General features: G+C 40.0%; 1 non-coding gene across 1 annotated transcript; it reads right to left on the bottom strand.

The window, feature by feature from the left end:
- Positions 1-1,201: 1,201 nt before the first annotated feature.
- LOC141675704 (small nucleolar RNA R71) lies at positions 1,202-1,308 on the bottom strand. Its single transcript, XR_012556344.1, has one exon. It is a non-coding gene; the product is annotated as a small nucleolar RNA R71 (small nucleolar RNA).
- Positions 1,309-1,642: the final 334 nt, after the last annotated feature.

Genomic DNA, 1,642 nt, shown 5'->3' with positions numbered 1-1,642 from the left:
ATGATTAGTGGGTAACTCTAACAGTTTTATTTGCCCTATGTAATCAAAAAGGAATAACTTGTGCTTAAATCGTTGTGTTGTCAATTTCTGTAGACATATAGGAACTCAACATAATTGATGACTATTCAACTTCTATCTTAATTGTGGATATTTGGTAGAATGGTATTAGTACAATGAAAGTTGGCTTTTATCAGTTTCGTGTTATTTGATTAATATCATCACTGTCACATGCTAAAGGTAATAACTATGGCTATAGAATGAAGTAATAATGAAGTTGTGATCTCATGAGTGTTTTATTATTGATAAATTGAAGTGTTAGTTAAGTGGTTAATTAAGTAGTTAATTATAGTTAATATTTAATTAACAATTTTAAGTGTTATTATCTTAACATTGAGAAGTAGTCATACATTGGTGAGTGAGTTAAATTAGACAATAAATTAGTCTGAGTCTCTGAGGGAACGAACTAGAAAGTATTCTATATTACTTGCGAACGCGTATACTTGCGTGAATATTAGTGCGTGATTTCGCCCTAACAAGTTTTTGGCGCCACTGCCGGGGACTCGGCGTATTTGTTTAGTTTATGTACTTACCATCATTGGTCATTAGGACTCAGTGATTAGGACATAGTAGTTACTTACTCTTTTCGGTTGTGTTTCAGGTACTTTAGCAAGCGTTTATGCAAATTCGTTCTCGTGCTCGCAAGAGGACCTTAGATACAGCTGAAGAGAAAGACGAAGTTCTTGATACACCGGAGAAGTTAGATTTTGAGGATTCGGATTCAGGAACTGAGCAGAAAGAACCAGTAAACATGGGAGATCGTATTGTTCAAGCTGATCCAGCTCTTATGGATTTTTCTCGGCCTAAAATTGATGACATTCAGTCAAGCATCCTTCATCCGGCTATTCAAGCTAACACCTTTAAAATCAAGCCGGGCACTATTCAGATGGTGCAGAATTCTGTTTCTTTTGGAGGAGCGGCAACTGAAGACCCCAATATGCACATAAGGAATTTTGTCGAGATCTGCAGCACTTTTAAGTATAATGGCGTGACTGATGAGGCTATCAAGTTGAGGCTTTTCCCATTCTCACTGAGGGATAAGGCTAAAGACTGGTTACATTCTGAACCAGCTGGGTCCATCACTACGTGGCAAGATCTTGCGCAAAAGTTTCTGGTGAAGTTTTATCCAATGGCAAAGACTGCTGCTATGAGGAGTGCTCTTACTCAGTTTGCGCAGCAACCTACAGAATCTATGTGCGAGGCTTGGGAACGCTATAAGGAAATGTTGAGAAAATGTCCACATCATGGAATGCCGGATTGGATGGTAATCACTGGTTTTTATAATGGTTTGGGGGCCCAATCTCGGCCCATGCTCGATGCAGCAGCTGGAGGCGCCTTATGGGCTAAAAGCTATACTGAGGCGTACAATCTTATCGAGACGATGGCTGCAAATGAGCATCAGAACCCAACTCAGAGGATGACATCAGGCAAGGTAGCAGGAATTCTGGAAGTTGATGCAGCCACCGCTATTGCAGCCCAGCTCCAAGCGCTATCAATAAAGGTTGATTCTTTGGCTACGTATGGAGTTAATCAAATAGCTATGGTTTGTGAGCTTTGTGCAGGTTCTCATGCTACGGATCAGTGT

This window comes from Apium graveolens, chromosome 7, assembly GCF_009905375.1.
Source record: "Apium graveolens cultivar Ventura chromosome 7, ASM990537v1, whole genome shotgun sequence".
Taxonomy (NCBI): Eukaryota; Viridiplantae; Streptophyta; class Magnoliopsida; order Apiales; family Apiaceae; genus Apium; species Apium graveolens.
This window is presented reverse-complemented; position numbering and strand designations above follow the sequence as displayed.